The 22,482-nt window shown below is 42.1% G+C and overlaps 1 long non-coding RNA gene across 7 annotated transcripts in view; it reads right to left on the reverse strand.

Moving 5' to 3' along the window:
- The window catches only part of LOC113990063, a 92,082-nt gene extending 69,616 nt beyond the window's left edge, over nucleotides 1–22,466 (reverse strand). For all 7 annotated transcript variants that reach the window (XR_003541500.2, XR_005563371.1, XR_003541499.2 and 4 more), the window contains exon 1: nucleotides 22,301–22,466. This is a non-coding gene — a long non-coding RNA (uncharacterized LOC113990063). The remainder of the gene's footprint in view (nucleotides 1–22,300) is intronic.
- Nucleotides 22,467–22,482: the final 16 nt, after the last annotated feature.

Below are 22,482 nucleotides of genomic sequence, written 5' to 3' on the forward strand. Positions count from 1 at the left end.
ACAGAGACACTGTATTTTTTTATTCTACAGTCACAACCTCCAGTAAAACCCCTGAATGGGTAGAGAACTTGTTAAATACTAAAATGCCAGGATGCCTCATTATTTTTATGCACTGAAGAAAGTAAAGGGATATAAATACAGCCAAAGGTTAAACCAAACTGTCCTATTTTATACACAAATGCAGGGTGGACATGGCAGCAGATTTTACGTATGAGACTACACACAGCAACACACAACCCCACAGACTGGGCAGGGAAAACTGGATTTTTCACACCTTGAAACAAAAATCCAACTTGTTTTCCACAGCCTGAGCTAAGAGCACCTTGGTTGCAGCAGTTCCATGATCTTGTTCCAGGTACAAGGTATGATCTCCCACAGAAAGCCAGTCTGGGAAAGAGGGTTCATCCCAAAAAGTACTAAGGGGTTACACCAAGTCACTGGGATCACATTTAGGAATAATGTTCTGCCTGGTTATTTGCTTTATACTTTAAGGCAACCAGTCATTACAGATGAAGCCTAACAAAGCCTCCTGCACTGTCCCATGCTCAGGAATTTCATGGCACCAGCTGAGCTCCAGGAACTCTCCTGTCCTGGCAGCCCCAAGGAACAGCCTGGCAGGGCAGCTCTGCTTTCCCTTCAGCTGATGATGCCTTTGCCAGACTTTACACATCCCTGCCAGTCTGTCTGCATGGAGGAGAACAGCACAGAAACAGGGAAAAGGACTAAAACACATTTCACAGGATAAGGCTTTTCAGTGGGAAGGGAAAGCAGAGAACTTGGGAGGTGCTATGCAAGGTGCCAGCAGAAGTAGTATTTGGAGAAACATCCCATACATTATGTAGTATCATCTGGCCCTAGATTATGTAATTCCACAATATTCTTTTCCACACTCCCTGTTGCTCAGGACAGATACAGGCAGGGCTTGGTTTGCTTAGAGGAAAAGCCTCCCATGTTATTGCTGAAGGTCAGGAGCTCATTTGAAACAATTTCTTTTGAAGCAAATTTGTTCCTCCTTCTGAGTGGGGATCCTTGGTTACAATGTCTCTCAATACTGAGCAGCTGCACTGGAAGCTGTTCCCTGAGCCTGGAGTTATGTGCCACACAGCAGGGGCAAAAAACATACCTTGGGTCCCAGGTATCCCCATTTAGGCCACCAGCACTGGTGTAAACTCTCACTCATTTCCTTTGGTACAGTTTATTACCTGTGAAATGGGGATAGTCCTCACATCTCACAGACTGCCCTGAAATGATAATTACAGAACAAACACACAAGAAAGCCTCTGAAGGAATTAATCTTCTTGTCTATGTGGCTGAGTGGGAATGTTGTGGGTAGGTCACCTGAAAAGTCAGAGAAGAACAAAACACCAAGTTGCTGGGCATGTTAATGGCAGGAAGTTCACGCACAAATTTCACTCTTGAAATGACTCCCTTGCCAGTAAATCTCACAACGTGCTTTCAGCAATTTGCATAGAACACTTCCAGAAGGGACACCTCTCACCATTAGGCTCAGCTGACACTTAAACCTACAATAAACTGGAAACAAGCAATCAAAGTTTCAGGTTTTTGATGGAGGCATGCACATCCTAAAATTCATTTATTTTCTGAGCATGGCAAGTTGGGCTGCAGAGTGTTTCACACAGCAGATCTTCCTCAATGACACCACTTTTCTCATCAGAGTTTATTTCCCTGTAACTCTCTCTCTGCTCCACAAGGAGCAAGAAGTGCAGATGAATGCTGGCTGTTGCAGAGAAGAAATTATCCATGAAGCAACACTAAAACCTCCCAAAATAACTTGCTCCTTCTGAACTCTGACTATAAGTACTTCAGAAAACACACACACACTCCTGCAGAACCATGTGTTTATTACTGGAAGCTGTGGCTCCCTCACACAGTCCTTGTACATGGGTGTTATCAGCATCTGCAAGAACAGTTTTCGGGGCTGCTGAAAGGAGGAGGAAGAAGCACAATGTGGAACAGAAAAAGGATGTGCACTGCTTATTACATTAAAAACCAGCTGTGGATGGGTGCATCCATGTGCAGGGATTGCTGCAGCAAAGCTGCAACCACAGATGAAATTTAACTGATTTTTTTCAGCCTCCACAGTCCTCAGGTAACACAAGAGTTTTACTTACCCTTTCTGACGTGCCCTAAAGCTTCCTGGATCCCGAGCTCGTGGTCTTTTCAGCAGAATTTAGGATGAACCCAAAGCCTCCTGTTACACCCAGCTGCCCTTCATCAGACCTACCAGGAGGCACCAATATTCAAAGAGATGTACTGCAAGGACTCTGAGCTGTTTGCAGCATTTACAAGATCACAAAGTCAGCTCAGTTTACATATTTCCCTTAATTCTTTATGTCTCACTTCAGAATGTGAGAGCTGGGGTAGATAAGAATGACTTTGCAGAAGACTTGGGCTGGTTTGGGGGTAACCACAGTACTTTGTCATGACATTTTTATACAAGGAAAGCCAAAGCCAAAGAACATAATATATAAAAAAAAAAATCACTAACCCAATTTCTTGTTTCTTACTGACCTGTAGGAAACAATACCAGATTTTTACCAGTCTGTATCATCTGCCAAAAATAACACTGCTCTCTCCTCTTATCAATCAAGCACATCAACACTCAATATCCTCTTATAGGTGTGAGTGAACCCAGCAGGAAGTTGAGAACACAACAATTTCCCAAACCAGGTTTCTCAGGTTTAAATCCAACCCCTGCTGTCAGCTCAGACTTGTGTCATTCTCCCAGCCCGAATGAAGCTCAAAGGCAGTGCTTGGATTGGCTCTTCTTCCTCCTAAACTGCTCAAATAACATTTATCTGGGTTTTTTTTTTTTTTTAAATGTAGATTTTTTAAATGTAGTCATTTTTGCAAGCAAGATAAAAATAAACATTCATGGCATCAAATATCGTAAGGAAAATTCTTCCCAACAAGATCCCCAAGTTGCACATTATATGCCAGGATCTACTAAAATCTATGGAGCTGTGAGAATTTACATCCATGGAGAATCCTGCTCATTATATAATTCTACTAAAATATTTTTTCCCTTGGTCACGTAACAAATACCAAATCTAGGATGCTTTCATTTGGAAGGTCCTCTAGTGTGCACTACACTGCAGAAGGTATTGAACCCTCTGACAAACAAAGCAGCCAAATGAAATAGTGTCACTAATTTGAGAATGTGCAGCTGATTTTTATCACATTTCAATAATGCTTCTAATCTCCCATCATAAAATATAAACCAGCTCTCTGAAAGGCTAAATAACCAACTTCAGCTGCTATGATCTGCATAAAGACTCTGCTTTAATAAAAGATATTTGCTTCCATAATTTTTAATACATCAGTGTATGCTGTGCTAGATAATAATTTATCCAAGTTTTAATTTCCAAGCTCTGTGCTGTTGACATTTAACAGTATTTTCCGAAAAAGAAAACCAAGAACGGAAAAATGACAACAAAGAGAATGGTGAAGATAAAGATCTAAGAAAATCTTTCTGTCCATTTTTTTACCTGCCTTAAGTATGTTTTATGTTGGGTGTACTGAACTCCTGCAATGACAGGAGTTCAGATTAATTAATTATCTTATTATTTTCATCATAATAACGTTTATAACAGACAAGCTGCTCCAGAGCTTCCCTGAGCTCCTGGTGGGATGGTTCAGCACTGTGGAGAGACCCAGCACTCACTCACAGCCAGGTTTCCTCCAAAACTCTGGTGGCAGGGCTGGAGAAAAGAAATAAGAGCTCACACTTATGTTATAATTTCATCTTTTCTGTTGAAACAATGTCACGGGTTCTTAATCAATGTCTTCTTAAGACTCAAGGTGACCAGAGTGGCAATACCATAAAACAACTTCTGCCACCTGCTCCTCTCTGCTTTATCTTATTACAGATCCTTGACCAAGAGATGGGAAGAGTGGGTAGATGGCCTATTAATTCCTGAAGAAACAAGTCATTTAACTAAAGGGAAAAAAAGAAAATAAAGAGCAGCACATTCTCCAAATCTTCTTGCAAACCAAAGATCTCTGCCAATCCTTTAACTCACAGGATGTTCGAGTGCATTTTTCTGAGACGTATCACAGCAAAACTTCCCTGTGCTCTGTATTCCAATAAAATATTGTAGCTGCCAAACAGGAAAGGATAAGAAATAATAAGAAATGAACATGTAGAGCTTTCTACACCCAATGGACACCCAAGGGCTCTGCAGGCAGCCACCTCATTCACTGGATCCTTAGTCCAGCCCTGCAGAGAGGAAGGGAGGCTGTGGACAAACACCCACCTTGGGAACAGCTGTGTGAGTGGAAAAGGTTTGTCCCCAGATGTTCATCACCACCAGTGCAGAGGTTCCTGCCCCTCACAGCAGCTCCCAGCTCTTCACTTGAACTGGCACCAAAACCCCTTCAGAGCAAACCAAGCGGATCAGCACAGCCCTGCCCCTGGATGCTGTCAGAGGAATTCAGTGCAAGGAGAGCATCCCCTGCCCTTCCCCCTCCACTCCACTCCTCCTCTCCCTCATGCAAGAAACAGCACTTAACTGACCCCTTCAGGCATCACAGGATGCTAAACAGACAAATAATGATTTTTTTATTGAACAAGGGAGAAAATGGGGGAAGGGAGAGAGCAGGAAGGCCTTCTCCAGCTGCAATCCCGGTGTCTCCAGAGTTACAGTAACCAGGAAGCCACAGTTTTATCTTTAGTACACAAATGGGAGAAGGAAGGGTAATTTATCCCACCTGATGAGAAATATTATATTTCCTCTTCAACAGATAAAACACAGAATGGGCCAGAAAAGAGTAGGCTAAGTGTACTGCAAGACAGCTCTAAACTATCTCAGGGCTTCCTCTCTGTTAAGATCAAGATCTCCTATTCTTCCCATGACAAGAAAATCTTTTACTATGCAACCATTTAGAAAGACTATTCAAATTGTTTTACTTTCCATTTTTCAAACCTGAAACACCAGAATGAATAATTAGAAGAGTGTTCACTCTTGGTATTAGTTTTAGGGCCCCCTAGGGCAAGCTGTTTAATTCTTGTCTTCCAGGCTAAAAACTATTTTTCCTTCTGGAGAAGCAGCTCAGAGAATGGCATCAGTTTGATCAAGAAAGATTTGAAATATAGAATAAAAAGAATCCTTCATTATGGGCAGATGCTAGGAATCTCTTCCCCCCACCTCTTTTTTTCTGTCTTTCAGGAAGACAAATCACCAGGAGTTTAGACATATAAAAAATAACAGCAGCATCAATTTTGAAGCAATGTGTATTTCAGCAGACAGCACATCAGTCAGTTTGGTTTATAGAACCTGAGAAATGATGTTTTAACTTTTACTATTGCTTCTGTCACTGTAGAAAAGATGTAGTTTCCCTACTTTGGAGTACAACAGATAATACTGTCATATTCAAAATTATACTTATTGCTTATGCATATAATAACTACAACATTTGTCCTGCATTTAATTTTATGCCTGTGTTCCAGCGTTTGCTTGGTTAAAAGGAAAAGACAGACAGAAAAAACAGTGCCTGTGTGTTCTGGATGTAAGTGCATTCCTTAATGTGCAGTGTCTAATTTGTGGAAAGAAAACCAAACAAAAGGTAGAGCTGCTGTGTATTTTAGGAAAGGTAATTCAAAAGCCTTGTAATATTAACCTAAAAAGCTAATTACACCTTAGCTATGGCAAGTGCATTTCTGTAACACAATGGCAACAAGCTCAGACCAAAACTTTCTGAGCTTTTCACTTTCTCCTGCCACTGCATAAATAACTGTTTTATGAAGTGGTGATGGTCTTTTTTAATATCACTAACATGTTTTAATGCATTCTGGGTAAATATTGCAGTGACTCACAACCAGAATTGCTTAACTCTATGTCTTAACTCCCAGTATACCATTCCAGAAACATTATTTCACTCTTCCTCTTTGAAAGCTGCCTAACAAATAAAATGTTTTAAGTGCCAAAACATTAACATTAAGCCAGAAACGCATTTTTCAGCCAGTCAAACGATGAAAAACCTGGAAAGAACATGTACAAGTAGCATTGCAGCAGGATCAATAACATCCAGAGGACAAGAGGAGAACAGATCCCTGAGGGTCAGTCTGCTTGAGCTCCTGACAATCAGCAAGGTGTAGGTACAAACTGTATCCCTGGCAGTTGAGGCACTTCACAAATACAGTGCCCTGGAACAACATATTCTTTGGTCCTGATGGAAGGAACTCATTTAAACAACACTCACTCCCCAAAAAATCCCTGCTGTAGACAGCCTTGCAAATTATTGCTGCTGCTCCATGTGTTTGAAAAATGACAATAAACACTCATGGTTTCACGTGCTTCCTTACCCCTTTGCCTCAGCTGCTTTATTGTGGGCTCTTCACAGCAGAAGCTGGGGGGGGTCTTTCAATGCTCTAATGAAAAGTGCTAAACCAAATATGGCTTTGAGCACTGCTTTATTTTCAAAACAATAAAAGTCTACTTCATCCAAACACTGCCTGCTTGGTCATGAAAAAAAAGCACTGTCTAGAATCTCCTCCTTTTCTGCTTCTTTGCTGGGTTCAGCCCTAAAATGTATTGGACTCAAAAAGGACTCCTAATAGGCCTTCCTGAAGATGCCACTCTTCCCTGCACTCTCTGACTTTCTGCTGCTGACTCTTCCTTGCTTTGCCCACTCCCGGTTTCCTGGTGTGTGACGTGTCCTGTGCGCATTTCCTCCTCTACCCCGAGTTCTTCAAAGCTGCTGCTGTTTGCACCAGAGCAAGTGCAGTGCTCAGGATCAACTCACAGGGCAGGGAAGGAAACAAGGAAAAACAAAGGAAGACAATCCGACTCAGACTGGCTGTGAACAGACAACAGTCAGAGGTTCCAGTGAGCAGCAGCATTCCCGGTCCTGGCCCTGCCAGCAGCATGTCCTGCTGTCCTACAGAACAGATCGGTCCCTTCTCCCGCTGCCAGAAATCCCTCCCTGTCCTCCTGCTGCCTGGCTGGTCCTGATCTGATATTTTAACTCTAAACCTCTCAAATTTTGCACTACTGTCCCAAAGAACGGGCAACTATAGAGACCAGCAGAGAAAAAGAGCCTGGGCTAAATGGTAAAAAGGAGAAAAACCAGTGTGAGTGCCTCTTTCCTCATTCTGAGATGCTTTTCCTGCTTCTCCAGGATTACGGGCTACATTTTTTGTAGGTGTGAACCAACACAGGCTACATCTGCTTACACAGGGCTGGCATCACAAACCCTGTAACCACACAAATCTCTAGGAGGGATTTGCACCCTTCAACTCTTTGTCAGAGCCTCCGTCTCCTCAGACACGCTCAGTAAGCACTGCCCCAAATGCTTCAACCAAACCTGACAAGCTACAAGAAAAAGCTGTGGAAGAGTTCTCTAATCTGACAGAAATAGGTTGCAGGGATGAAAATGGCCACCTGCCCACAAACTACTGGAAACCACAGACAGAACATCTTTGCCAGATTCAGCTGAAGTCTGCACCCATCTCCACCTCCTCATCGATATCCATCAGGACTGTACCCTCCAGCAAAGCTGGATTCACACTCCAGCTAGAATTTCTTGGGGAATGTTCACACAGCTGCTGCTGCAATACAGAAACCTCTGGCAGAGACAAGCTCCTGGGAGCAGCAGACTCTGCCAGCAAAATGAGCTTCAGTTTATGGCCCAAGAACCTCTGAAGTGGATGAAATGATGTAAAAGCACAAACAGTTGTTCTGTGGATCTGGAATTACAGAGCTGCTGATGTGACCAGGATGTGGGACAGTGTACCAGGCAATGCAGAGCAGAGGGGGAGGTAAGAAGCAACCTTCTTGGCCCTTCATCCCACGACAGGGAAGCAATTGTGGAAGCAACTTCTTTGATTTAGTGCCATTCTACCTGTACTTTGCACAGGTACAAACTGCTGAACAACAAATTAACAAAGGCCTTTAACCTCAGCCTCAGCAAGAGCTGCTGGAGCCACATCTCGGTGCCATTCTCTGCCCTTTCTTGAAACTGTCTCCCCACAAAAGCAGCTCCTGTGCCCCAAATCCTGCCTGAAGCACCTAAACCAGCATTTACTCTCCTGAATGAACAGTTATAAGAAGAAAGGGTATCTTCAGGACAGTTTTAGATATGGATACATGCTAACCACTGGCAGTAAGAAAAATCATAAAGCTCTTGAAGAATGATACAAACTTTCCAGGCAAGGAAAGAAGCAACAACAGCTACAGCAGTGAATGCTGAGAAGCCTCTGCTGTCATTTCATATGTTGTGTTATTTTAATACAATCTTGCTTTTATTTTCACACAGAATCCAGCCCCCTTCCTGCACTGGTAATTTTATGCCTTCTAGAATGCAGAGAAACACTCAACATTGTGATGAGCACGAGCCAAGCTCCAAAGAACTGGTGATGACATGATATTGTCAGCACCACTTTTAATATCCATTCAGCTGGAATGCTGAACAGGCCAGGGGACCTTCCCCACAGACGTACAGAAATAAAAGGCCTCTGTTTGCTCCTGTAACAAAACCAACCCATGCATTAAAAGGAGATTCAAAGCAAAAGGAAACTGTACTTCAGAAAAGCCAATGCCAATGGAGAATCAGGTACATTGTTCCAAGGTCAGGCAGCCTTTTGTGGGAGCTGACAGAAGATGCTGCTGTGTCCGAGTCCCTCTGACTCACATCCTTTGTATATTTTCCATACAGACGAGCCCCTGCTCTCCAGCCCCACTGTCTTTCACATGAATTCACAGGAATCTGATGACACAGGGAAGTTTGCAGCTGGTTTTGGTGGTAAAGTCCCTCCCAGAACATCCACATGCACGTGCTCCTCAGTGCTGAGCACAGTGACCCTCCCCCCAAAATTCAACCTAAAAGCTGCATGGAAAACAGTCCTGTAGACTCGCCTTAAATTCATAATATTTAAGTGCACAGAGCTCTCTCCTTTTTTTCTTTTCAAGGCTAGAAAATGAGGTTATTGTGGACAGCTCAGGTACCTTGTAGATGCTTCTGTGGGGTTTGCACTACCAATTAACTCTCCCAAGTAATGAGGTACAATCCCCCTGAGAATGCCTGCTTCATCTGTGATATATTCCCCACAGGAATGTGGAAATCAAGAAGCCAAGGTTCAGATTAATGAGATTTTGGTGGGATTTTTTAATATTCTTTGAGAAGCTACAGGAATAAAAATTTGACATGGGAGCCCTTCTACTGTTTTCCTCTCTGGGACAAATGCTATATAATCAGTGCAGACTGTTTTAACACTAAGAAAGGCAACAATATTTTTTAATCAGTGCCCACATAAAGCTATGTCTATTAAAAAGTTCAGCCAATTTCTGCAGAAAACAATGAAGACAAATGACTGTTGTGAATTAGTTTAGGGCTAGTATAAGGTGGCTCAGTTTCTCACATATTATAGATAGTGAATTTTATAATTTATTCTGGCTTTTATTCACTGCCACTGTAATAAAAAAAAACAACAATCTGGCAGCAATATAAATGGTTTCCCATCAACATGAATAGTGTCAGTGTGTGGACCTCTATCTGTTTTCACTTGAGCTCAAGTAAATCAGAAGTTAACCACTTAAATGTGAATTACACTGATATAAGTTTAAGAAGGAAGGAATCAGACCCAAACATTGATTCTGCACGACCTTTGCTAATGAAACCAGCTCTGCCATTGTTTACGAGCTCACTGAATACTCTCACAACCACTTGGATACAACAAACAGCTCTTGCAGATGGCTGACTGCTAAAGAGGAGGGAAAAAAAGAGGTGTATAATGGCCACACTAAAAGGCTTTGATAACAACACATCAACTTCATAAACTTGTGTCCTGCAGGAACACAAGTGAACATTCAGCCGGCCACAAGCAACAAAGGAAAATGTGGATGACTTCACCAGCCCCCGAGTCTGCTGTGCCCTGATCCAACAGCATGATTCAAAACTGCAATCCAGGAAATTTGTCAACAAGCATTTCCTCAGCTCGGAAGAATCCCCAACTGTTGCGGCTTTTACTCTGCACCCAACTGGGAGTGTCACCCAGACGCTGAAGGGGAGGACACGGAGCAGACCAGCGCTGTGTTCTACCAATTCCAAATCAATCAAACCAGACACCGAGCAGAGCCTGAGCCTGTGTCAGGTTAGTTCCCAACAGGGACAGGAACAGATCCCTGGCATCACACTCAAGCAGCTTCATCCCTTCCTCCTGCACCGAGACCTTCCAGGCTTGTTCAAGCACAGCAGAGCAACCCCCGCGAGCCCGAGTCCCAGAGGGGTCCTGAGAAGGGAGACCCTTTGGTGGCTGTGGAAAGATGTTCTTCAGCAGTGGGAGCTACATGGAGAACCAAGAACACCATTAGATGAATATTCATTATTCAAAGCAGGATTGAGAAGTAAATGGTGGTTTGAGGATGTAATTTATGAGAGAGAATGACACAATCCCGTACCATTTAAAGAGCACCTTCTCAAACTGCCCCCGTACTTTCACACCCACACTTTTTCCTTTCCCCTAAATGTTGAAGAGCTGGGGAAGAGGCCTCAAGCACAGAAACTGCACATGGATCCCTACCCATTTTTTCATAGATTTGTGAAAAAAATCTGAGCTCTGGAATCCACAGAAAAAAACCTGCACACAGAACAAATGACTCCAGGGCACATTTTGCTCCTCTAACCAATGACTGAAGTCATACATGGAGCAACATTTTAGTTTTCTGATCTGGAATCTTCTCATAGAAATACAAAGCTAGTTTTCAATACCAATAAGGGTATTTCATACTGACTTAACATTTTGATTTATCAATGAATTCAATAATTTTTCAGTAATTAACGTGCTGAAATGTTATTTCTAAAAACTTCTGATTTTAATCTTATGAACTGCAACATAACCTAAAATCTTTATTCTAGTTCCATCCTTTCAAAATCTACTTTTTGGCAGGTGTTCAAGGCAGCAAGTGTTTCTATAAACTGCAAGTGCAAATATGTCTCACAGAATGCTCTGCAAACAGAGGACTGAGGAGGCATTTAAGAAAACACAACTGAACAAAGCAGTGACCTGGATTACAGGGGTAATTTTGTTTTCTACACCAGTATTTAAAAACAGGTTCTTTCTGGCCAAAACTCTATTCTTTCAGAGCATTCTGCTGAGTAATGTAACAGGGAATTGTCTTCATACTCTCAATTTTCTGACTCTTAAGGGTCTCAGGATAACAGAAAATTTAAGGATTTAAAAAAAAAAATTAAACCAGAGAAGTCAAGAAAGAAACCAAATTAAAGCACGTGAAGTCACTCAAAGCACTCTACCCATGGCTGGCAATCCCAGCCATGAGATGAATCCAGCAATGAGAGGAAACACAAGGAAATGCAATTAGCCTCCCTAAACTCACATCCCAAGTCAAGAGGACAGTCAGGAACAGAACCCATTTCTACCTCCTGGCCTAAGCACCAAGCTACAGTTCTTAGAAATGGGAAAGAATATTCCCCAAAATCTATGCCTAAAAAAGGCAGGGTGGGAGAGAGCAGTGTCACTGAGGTAAGTACTTGTTTGTGGGGATTACTGCCTGTCTCCCCAGTACCCCAGTGACCACCTTGTCTGCACCCATAATTAGGGCAAGCCCCTCAGTAACTGCATGAGGTCATGTTTTTCTCTCAAGCAGCAGTAAATTACCATGCTTGTTATCACTGTCTACACAGATTCCCTCAAAAATTCGATTATCTCTAAGGCAGCCTTTGCTATTTTGTGATTTTCAGTATCACTCTCACTACAGTAGGAAAAAAGGCCAAAAAAATTCAGCATTTAGGGTTTGAGAAACAAAGATATTAATGCATTAAGAGGGGAAAAAAGGAGTGAAAGAAGCACACCATCCTGGAATTGCCAATTTTCTGTATCCTTTGAGGATTAGATCCAAGCTTATAATTTCTGTGAGCAATTATCTAAATAGAAATGCTCTAATTGCACTAGGATTGTGTTTTCTCTGGAGTGTTATTTCTTTCAAGTATCCTGCTGTTTATTTATATTCAGCTAAATAAAAGGTGTGCTGAGTTACCCAGCGATTTACACCACGGTGGGGACGTTACCAGTGGCACCCAGGAGATTGCTGGGGTAGCACAGAAAACCCTCCAGGCTCTTCTAACTTCCTAGAACTAAGCCCATGCCAGGCTCTGCCTTATAAACTCACAGTTTAATAAAGAAAACAAAGCAACTCTTCCTGGATGGTTGCCAATGAGCTGCTTTGTTGCCTCTGGAATCACTGCCAGCTCGGGGAGAAGTAGGGAAAAAATCAGGTATGATGCACAACTACCCAAGGAAAACAGCTCAGCCAGCTTGGAATTCCATGTGTCTGGAAGCAGCAAACACATCAGAGGAGAGGCAAAACACAGGCACACACATTGTTCCCTCAGCAGGGATAGCAGGTTACACTGAGCATTTCAACGTGCCTTGATGGCTGCTGTAATCAATATTGGATATTGATTAGATCCACTGAGAAAGGATGTCTCAATGGCTGCATAATCAATATTAGATATTGACTAGATCCACTGAGAAAGGATGTCTCAATGGCTGCATAATCAATATTAGATATTGATTAGATCCACTGAGAAAGGATGTCTCAATGGCTGCATAATCAATATTGGATCCACTGAGAAAGGGAACAGCACTAAGACAAACAGCCAAGGCATGAAAGACCCAACACTTACGAGAGTTTCATACCCAGAAAAGCAAGAGGGTTGGAAGGGTTGGAAGGATGGAAGAGTTGGAAGGTTGGAAGAGCTGGAAGGCTGGAAAGTTGGAAGGGCTGGAAGGTTGGAAGGGTTGGAAGGTTAGAAAGGTTGGAAGGTTTGGAAGGTTGGAAGGTTTGGAAGGTTGGAAGGGTGGAAAGTCAGAAGGGTTGTCGTTACACACCTTATGCACCATTGCACAGGAAAAGCTCTGTCTGTCCTAGAGGTCAATAAACCTGTAAGATGTGCAAACATTTGAGGGGAATGCAAAAACTCTCCTGCACAGGGAATTGTGGAGATTGTCTAAAAAGGGCTCCTAGTCCTCCTTCTCCAGAATTCCAGCAAAGTGTCAGAAGGAAGAGCAGTGAGGGGAACCTCAGAGTTCGTTGCATTTGAAAACCAAAATGGATCACGTTCCTCTAGGAAGTCTTAGTGGCAACATCCCGAGGGGTTTGTAATTCTTACAGGGTCAGGCAAGTTTCCTGTCAGAGGAAGTTTCCTGTTGCACATATTAGTATCAAAAGCTACTTACTATCTTCATTTGGGTTTATGTTTATACACAGAAACGGAGAAACAGAAAAAGCAGAAAGGGCCAAAACTAAGAGAGTTTAGAAAAGGATAAAATTCAGGAGAATGCATGAGAATTATAGTTTAGGGGCACCAAGTATCAAGTCAGGAATAATTTCCTAAATGAAATGTCACTGCTTTTTCCAAATTCCAATCAAGAATAACCACCTCATATTAACAGCAAAGGAACAAGGAATAGCATGTTCCTCCTTTTCCTAATGTGCCATTGTTAAAGGAGAACACGACAGGAGGAATAAGTCAAGAGGATCTTTATCCGCTTTCATTCTGTTTCTGTGTAGAATAAATTAATTTTAACCATTTGCAAACAGAGCAACAACTTTTAGAAGCATGGCTCTCTTCTTACTTCAAACCAAAAAAAGCATGACAAATCACAGAATCATAGAATCATAGAATCAAGTGGGTTGGAAAAGACCTCCAAGATCATCAAGTTCACCCCTTGATCCAACACCGCCGTGATTACTAGACCAATAGGATTTTGTGTACAAGCCTAATTTTTGTACCAAATTTTACCACAAAAAACATGCACAGAGCACTTGTTGATGAACCACAGGCATCTGTGACACAGGTCCCAAGAATAAAACACAAAAATATGCTAACTAGCAACTAAACCCATACCAGCCAATACATTCCCATCCCTGTCAGGGACTGGAAAACACACATTTCAGAAATACACCTACTTAAAGCTAATTTTCTACGCTGCCGTGAACATCACCATCAGAGAAACAATATCTCCTTGCCTGTCCTTTAACAATGAGGAAGATGACTGTGAGGAAAATAAACATGATAATTTCTTGTCCAAAGCTGTCACTCAGATTGATGGAACAACTGAGTTTTTCCACAGCTGAATTAAAGGAGACACATACCTGGTAATTTTAGTGCTTTTCTCCATTTCTCCAACCGAAGGGAGAAACCTTTAGAGGTTTCTCTCTAAAGAACCTGGGACATCCAACAGCAGAACAGGCAAGTCCTGCTTATGCATATGCAAAGCAGGAATTAGTGTCAAAAAAATGCTCTGCAGAAACAGCAGATTCAGAACTGCTCTTGAGAGAAAAACTCCTACTTAACTAACTGGAAGTTTTTCTACTCTAGTGGCTTCAACCAAATCTGTGAATGTCATGTGTTCTGGGACATCTGACTGCTGGCAATCAATTTGGTATTTGAATTTTTACAAAACTATTCGAGGAAGAGGCACTATGTTGAAGGCTCTAAGTATCCAAGATATGTAATGGTATCAACTCTGGATTCTGAAGCCACTGTTTGTATCTTAAATTCTGCTTCATCTCTGCTCCATTACTTCCACCTCAGTGGAAGGCAGTTACACATTGTTTTCCATGTCCTTACTGGGTGCAGTAGCATTGTATTTCTATTTATTATCAGTGCAGTATCCTCTCCCCCCACAAGCTCTTCTGGCTGCTTCAATGCTGCTGACTTTCTCAAATATATTCTTTGAACTGTGCTCCCAATTTCCTGTGAATAAGACCCTCTTCTCTGAAGATGTCTCCTAAGATAGCCTTCTCTTTCTCATACATATTCAAACATCAAATGGAATTTATATGTCTCCCGTATCTCAGTAATTTTTTGCACACTAATAAAAAAAAATCAAGACATTTAAATCAAAAACTGCAGCAGTGTTCCAGTCATAATTCTCACATATACCAGAAAAAAGCTGCCTTCCTGCTGGAATTTCCCCTGGAGTTTGATTTGATAATGCTGCTGATACAACCCAACAGAGAGGCACTGGGGACCTCGTTCACCAGGAACAAACCCAACCTGTTCAGTGTCCAAGGAACAGACAAGCCTGAACAGCTACAGCACCATCAGAAATTATGCATCACCTACACTCACAAACACTCCCTGCTTATGGAGAATATTTTCAATCCCATTCAGAGCACCAGTGGTATTAAAGAACCAAAGATCCAGGGATGGAAACTGTTTCTTCATTACTGGTCATGCCCTTCCATGCAGAGCAGGCAGAATGTGTGTGTGCAAAAGCAAGCAGTGTATTCCCATTTTATTGTCACATTTTATGCTCTAGAGCAATGGTAGCTTTTTATTTAACTGAAAGAAAATATTTAAAGCCATCACTACCTCCATGAACTGTTCTTCTTTAACATAAATGAAAGGAATTACCATGCTGTCTTGTGAATCCCAGGTTTTCCACACTACTTTTCTCCTGTTTTAAATCAGTCTCTAAGTGAAGATGTTTAACTGCAAATGCAGATGTAGCTCTACTGAGTTGGCACTTCAAGGCTCTAGAAACAAGGAAAGCACCAGCTTTGAAAACTTTACCAGTTTACAAAGTTCATGAAAAAAAGGCCAAAAAAAGATACTGAAATTAAATACACAGAAATAAGTGCAAGGCCATACTAAATGTATGTGCCGTGTTCCACAAAGCCAAGGATCAAATAGGTTTGCATTAAACAAGGGAGGGTGGAAAAAATACTTGAGGAAAACAGAAGAACAATGGCATAATTTAGCATATTTATGTTTGGGTCAGACCCAGCTGATTGCTTTGGAAAGGACTCTGCTCAAAGTGAGAGGTGAATGGAGGAAGGGAGTTCAGGAAAGAGGTGGGTGTTTGTCTTTAAAATAAATTACTGGGAGAATGCAATGAGCACTGAATGTATTAACTTGCAGTGAACACTCCAAATGTCTTAAAAAATACTGTAGCAGCATCTTCTTTGCCTTGATTGTTATTAAGTAGAGGGCAAACAAATGCTTCTTTGCAGAAACAGAATTTGGAGCTCTGCCAGGAATGGTCACATCTAACACACATTATTTATGACTGTATAAAGTGCAATAATGTTAGTCATTTAATGAATAGCTGGAGGATGTCTGTTACAAGACATGAAAGGATCATAACTTGTTCAAGGTAAAGAAGGTTAAAAATGGGAATTTTTTCACTCAGGAAGGTGTTGTGAGTCTCCACCTCAGCTCTACAGAAATGCAGTTTCCAGCTCCTGCTCAGCTGTCACTGCTGACCTTTATAAACTCAAGGCCTAACGTTGTCTTCTCTTTATCTCTTACAAACCCCCTTTGATATCTTTGACATCCCAAATTAACCATCTCTCACTAAAACTTCCATTTGGCACAGTTTATATCCTGCCTCCCAGCCCTTCTTCTCACAGCTCATTCAGTCTCCTCTTCCTCCTCCTCCTCCCTTCACACCCTGTGGACATTTTCCAAGGGGCTCCTCTCACCCCATCACTTTTTCCCATTTTCTATTTTTACCCTTCTATTAACCTCATTCACACATGTGGTCTCTCCTCAGGCAGGGACCTACAACCCTCAAATATTCCACTTTTGCATATCTGTACCCTGCCACCTTTCTCTGGGCTCACAGACACTGCAATAGTAAATATAACAATAGAATTCCACGTTTATCCCACCTGATCTCCTCCCAATCACCACCTTCCTCTCCAAAGGGAATCTTTCACCCAAATAGAGATGAAGATTCTGAGACAGAGCAGTAAGATAGATATTCTTTGCTTTGTTTATACCTCACTGATTTTCATCTTATATCAGTTATTCTGCATATTAAAGAAGGGGAAAAAAGAGCTGTCTGAGAAGGAGGAAATCTCTTTGGATCTATATTCAAACAAGGAGATGAAACAGGACACAAAGAAACAACAGCTTTTTGTTGTCCTTCAGAAGATAACTAAGATTTAATGGAATGCAGAGCTATTTGTTCATGGAATCTAATTACATAAAGTGTTCTGTACCTCTGCCACTGAATACCACGAGTACAGGGCTGTTGCTTGTTTCTTTTTAAATTGTGGGTTTAGGTTATTTTAGCTCTTTTAAAGCAGCTCCCCATTTTCCTAAAGAGCTGCTGTTTCCAGCCATCAGACTTTGACACCTCTGCTACAGTAACATGACCATGCCTGGCCAGCCACTTGCTCAATTTATTCACTTTTCAGCACCACGGATCACACACACCGTGCAAAAATGTCTCTCCAGCATAATCATGGCTCTTAAAAACTCAAAACTTTGCCACACAATGACAAGGTCTCCATATTACCAGAATTGCTTTCCCTCCTCCTCCGCCCCCACCCAGCTCCTCATCAGTCTCCAGCATGACTCAACCCCGTTGAAAAGCAGGAGGTTTACAAGGCACTTCATTTCTTTCAAGCGAGATACATCATATGGAGGAAATAAATAAAATGTTTTTCACAAAAGTTATTTTCAGTGCCTGGCCCCTGGTGGATAATTGGGTCTATGTGGTTTCATGAGCTGCTTCTGTCTGGGGATTTTCCCCCCTCAGTTTTGGCTTAGCCAGGCAGAAATCCCCGTTTTGAAGCCCCTCTATGATGGCAGCAGGACCTGGCCCAGGAGCACGTCAGCATTTCCTTCTCACTCTGACAAATGTATCTTGGAACTATTCCTGTTCCAGTTCCTGCCTTATCTCCAAGACTGTGGGCAGGGTAAAAACTGCCTTTGCACAAATGTATTTTTCCTAAGGTCCTGTGTGCTGAGGGCCATCTTTTACTTGCCAAAACCCCAGACTGCAGCTCCGCTCTGAGGTTTTCAACACATTTTTAACTATTTCACTCCCAAACTGCAGCCATGAAATGTTTGTGTTCATGCTCTTCTTTGGCTCCCTCTCACCAGCCTGTGTTAAAATTTACACAAAACAAAAGGGGGAAAAAAAAAGAAAATTACTGTCATGTATCATCCTAAGGAAAATGAAGTTAGTGTGTCTTATTTGCAGGAGTCATGAGGGATTAAAAGCAGAAGCAAACATTTATCTGGATCAACTGATATATCATTATGATTGCAGTTTCTTCCCCCCCCCCAGAGTTCCATGATGGTAAAATTTTGAGGATGAATTATGCCAAGTTTTGAGCATCCCCTGTTAGCTGCTCCTTGCCCTCACTTCCAGTCAAATTGCTTGAACTGACTGCTGTCAGCACTGGGCAGAATTAAGAGCCCTCCTGGAAAAGCATCCCCAAACCTACAAAAATAACTGCAAAAGAACCGAATGGGGCAGGTGTGAAAAAAGAGCAAAGAGGGCTAACACAGGAGAGGTGGTTCATTGAACTGAAGGGGGCCAGGTAGTAGCTGAAATTTCAGTATTATAAATAGGACATTATGTAGCTGAACTAAAAATAGGAGTTTTATTTTTACTTGATGTTCCTTGCTGCTGGCTGCTGACCTAGAGAAAGAGGACTCAGAAAGGAGAATTAAACAATTCCCCACAACCATGCAAAACAAAACCACCAGCCTGGCTCCAGTGCCTATTTGCAAGCTAAGAAGAATACAATTTCTTTTAAACCAATTTCAAAAGATGTCTAACTGAAAGAGCTCCCTAATGCTGCTACGAAAAGAATGCAATAGAATACAATTTCTGCAGAAAACCAAGTGCAATTACAAATTCCCTGTCTACATAACTTGATATAACAGAAAATGGCTGGTGTATCTCCTCTGATTCCTTCACCCACTCTGGGTGTGTGCAACTGCTCTCCATGCTGGAAGCACTCTCTGCTCAAGGGTAACAACACATTATCATTCCAGGACTGGCTTTCAAGGCAAGATTGAGGGGTCCAGCAAAGGTCTGGAAGAATATCTGATGGCAATTTGCCACCTGCCAACAGTCTCAGGGCAGCACCTTCTGTTCTTCCCTTTCCTGAGGACCAATTTGACACTTAAACAGAGAATCCGAATTTAGCTCCAGTAAAATGGCAGCTTTGCTGGCCAGCTGCTGAGGTGGTTGTTCATACTTTGTTTCATTTAAAAAAGGAAAAAAAAAAATAGCACAAGCCTAAACCACTGAATCTGGATTCAAGTTTCAAGCTCACACATTCTAATTCTCAGGACAAGAGCGACTTGAAACCATGGTTTTGGTTCTGCTTACAAAGATAAGAGGAAGTTGTAAAATAAAACCAGATCTGAATCTGAACTTAAGTTCACAGATGTTTAAGTCCACGGCATTTTGGGGAGGGGGGGTGTGCATCACTAAAATCTAAGGGTCTTGATAGACTTGAGGTTTCCCTGGGCTATTTTTGGCTGTATCTGCTAAATTCTGGATCTTTGCAATATACCACAGACCCCAAGGGGCTGTGCTCAAGTATTTATCCATCATCACTTTAGTAGGAAGCTGATCTGAAGATGAGAATATGGTGATTTGACTTTGAAGAGTCAGCCATAATGACTTAAACGATTTTATGGCAACAACAAAAATAACTTGCGTTACTTGTCATTGCTGGTAACGCTGAAATAAAGGTACTTATTATAAGAAATTGTTTACACTTATTTATGGAAAAATACTTAGCATCTGTGTAGTCTGCATGCAAATCTTCCAGTCAGTCATTCTTTCTCATGGGCTGAAAAATAGCAAATTCCTTATTTGCTGTATTTGTACACCACTCACATCCTTCTCTATATTAGTGATCTGATTTGTTTGGGAATGGCAAGACTCAGAACATAATTCTGCACTTAGCTTAAATAATTCTCAAATGCAGGTTAGCACAGAAACAGATGATAATTCCAAACTTCTTGCTGCTGCTAAGCTATTTTAGTTTCTCTCGCTGTCAAAGCCAAGTCAAACACACCTAAATTAAAATGCCTATTTGCAGTGTCTCAAAAGACAACAGAAAGATTAATGTATTTTGTTTTCTCTCCTGATTTTTGGTAATACTTTTTCACTTTTCATACGTTGGATCAAAATCCCCAAATAGAAGTAAATGCCCTCACTAAGCTGCAGGGTTGTATTACTGCTGGGTTTTGATACAGCAGGGAGAGGAGAGAAAAACAAGAACCAGAACCCTTCCATATTGGAAAAGTTGGCTAAATTGGCCATTTCCTTTCTTTCATTGTACAATTTTTTACACATTTACACATAAATAAATAAATAAATACACATACCCCACCACTTCAGCTATGAGTAATTTCAACAGACCTACACTGGTGCCTTCACTTTTCCCCTTCCCCTTCCTTAATAACAGAAAAGAATTGCTGGGCAACCTCTGTAACCCTCCTGACAGCAAATTGAAGGGACACAACAACTAAGGAAAGGACACAGCCAGCCCCAGGTGGACCTGACCTGCATTTGCCTGGTGTGACCCACGTCTCTTAAGCCCCGTTTTTGGTGTAAGGGCACGAGGAAACTTCAACTCAGCAGGACCACAATGCACTGACGCTGACCTGTTGATCTATGGCCACAAACAATGCCAGCCCCAACAAGCTACAAATAAAAGTCACAGTGATTAATGTCCCAAGTTCTGCCCCAGACATTCAACCTATTAAAACAGAGATATTTTCAAATGGACAAGCTTCTTGCAGCTCAAAGGGAGAATTCTCACTTCCCCTGCAGGTGCCTTCCCTTTCTGCTTCCCCAGCATAACGTGCAGGACACAACTTCCCTATGCAGTATCTTCTAACACATGGTAAGATCTAACAAACAACTAGAGACAACACTGCAACATCTCCAGTGAGCACTGCACACTGGAACTGGTTTCCACTTGATGCACCACTCCCTGCAGCAATAATGCAACTTCCCAACCAGGAGATTTAGTTCCACTGCTTCATTTGCACCCTCCCTTTGAGCACAGCCCCAGCACAGAGACAGAAGCCCTTGAACACAAGCCCAGCCCCAAAAAATTCGAGGGAGAATGCTTAGTTCTCGTTAGGACCAGCTCAATTAAGTGGCTCCATTTTGAATACCAAGCAGGTCCAGAGGAAAGTTTTAGGTTTCCACGTCGGTGCCCCATTTTAGCCCTCACACCATCTACTCTTGGCCATCCTGCAAACAGAACCAACAGCAGCAACAGCTGCATCACAGCAAGGGCAAACTGGCTTTCTGAAGAAACTTCTAGTATTTACATCTTTTCCCCACACCAAATGTCATAACTCCAACCAGCCTCTTCTATTTTCCTAGTTAAAATAAACAAACCCTCTTATCACTAAAACCATCTCAAATCCAATTCTCTGTGACAGGAACAGCCAACAGGTTTTGGATTGTTTGCTGCCACACACCACACACTTGTACATCCACCTAAATGAAGCCACTGCAGACCAATTATGAGGATTCTGTTATTCCATTTGGACTTACTCATTTGGGGATTTGATTTTTGATTTGTTTTCCTCTGAGGTTTTTTGGAAGCACTAGCGGGATGGAGTTTAAATTAAATTGGGACCATCAGCATCCCAAAGACAACTATTCAGTAGCGCACATTTAATATTGATTTAATATGATTATGTGGGCTGTTTGTAACCGCAGCTGTCTAACTAATGCCACTTAGACACAAAGCACTTCATATATTCATTACCAAGAATGTTAGAATATGAACCAAACCAAAACACAGCTACATAATCCACACAAATATTTAGCTCTGAAAGCTACAGGAAAGTTTAAGAATTAAAGCTGGAATTGTCAATTGACAGAGACAGCTGAGGTGAGTTGTTCTGTGAATTGCACACATGGTCTACGTGCCACTGAATAAATAATTACAATACTATAAAATATCCAAGCAAGTGACAACCACTATGCCACCCAAAATGAATCACTAAGAAAACAAACTGCAACAATGCCAGTTGTCTTTGAGGATGACCTTATATTCCTGGCTTCTTCCAGAGCCAGGTGCAGTTCTAATATCATGCTGAACTCTGGAAAACAGGAATGCCTGTATTAGGGCACAACATCGCTGTTTCCAAAACACCTGTTATAACTAGCAATCCAGGGGGGTGGAAAAGAGGGAGGTATAGACTTCTAATCCTACCAAACACAGGGTTATTGGGAACGTCAGTGCCAGTCCCTGCTGGGGTTTGTGACCAGGGCCCTGCTCGGGACACAGCAAAGTCCAACCACGTTTGCTTATTTCAACAGCACTGTTCTGAGCGCAACATCCACTTGACTTAAATAAATAAAAAACACGGTGGATGGTAAATAAAATAGGATTGTGCAAGAGAATTTGGCATCAACGAGCTATCAATACCATCCATATGAGTATGTCAGGGCACGAGGGGGGTGGTCTGTGAGAACTCTTGGCCACGAGTGAAGAGCGTGGGTGTCGTTTTATGCGTGTTTTACCTGAAGCAGAGACCGCGGTAGGGCCGCGCGGCGTTCAGGGGAGGTGGCACCTGGCCAGCACCCAGCACGCTGCTCTGAGGAGGGCTGAGGCCATTCCCTGGCACAGCACTATCACCTGGGGACAGCACCGGCTCCTGGCACAGCACCGTGCCCTGGCACGGCCCACACACCGAGGTGCGGGG

The sequence above is a fragment of the Pipra filicauda genome, unplaced genomic scaffold (assembly GCF_003945595.2).
Source record: "Pipra filicauda isolate LSUMZ 115617 unplaced genomic scaffold, ASM394559v2 scaffold203_size1373443_pilon, whole genome shotgun sequence".
In the NCBI taxonomy this organism is placed as follows: domain Eukaryota; kingdom Metazoa; phylum Chordata; class Aves; order Passeriformes; family Pipridae; genus Pipra; species Pipra filicauda.